Raw genomic sequence first — 288 nt, forward strand, 5'->3', positions numbered from 1 at the left:
GCGTGAAGATTTGGGAATATCGCTGAGAACGAAAAATATTTGATTGCTATCAGAATGAAAAAAAAAGACATTGAAGTATGAATTGTGCTGGATGGCTAAAGCGTCATTGATAATGCGTCATGGATATTTAAAAACATGCTAAACGGTTAACTATGTAAAAGAAAATCGGAATGATGATCAGTAAGAAAATAAAACTGGCTGCAGATATGACGATAATCTTTCCCGACGAAATGCCCCAGATTGCAACAGAAACACAGTAGATTTGATATATTAGAAGGCAGAAGTAGT

Source organism: Penaeus monodon, chromosome 20, assembly GCF_015228065.2.
Source record: "Penaeus monodon isolate SGIC_2016 chromosome 20, NSTDA_Pmon_1, whole genome shotgun sequence".
In the NCBI taxonomy this organism is placed as follows: domain Eukaryota; kingdom Metazoa; phylum Arthropoda; class Malacostraca; order Decapoda; family Penaeidae; genus Penaeus; species Penaeus monodon.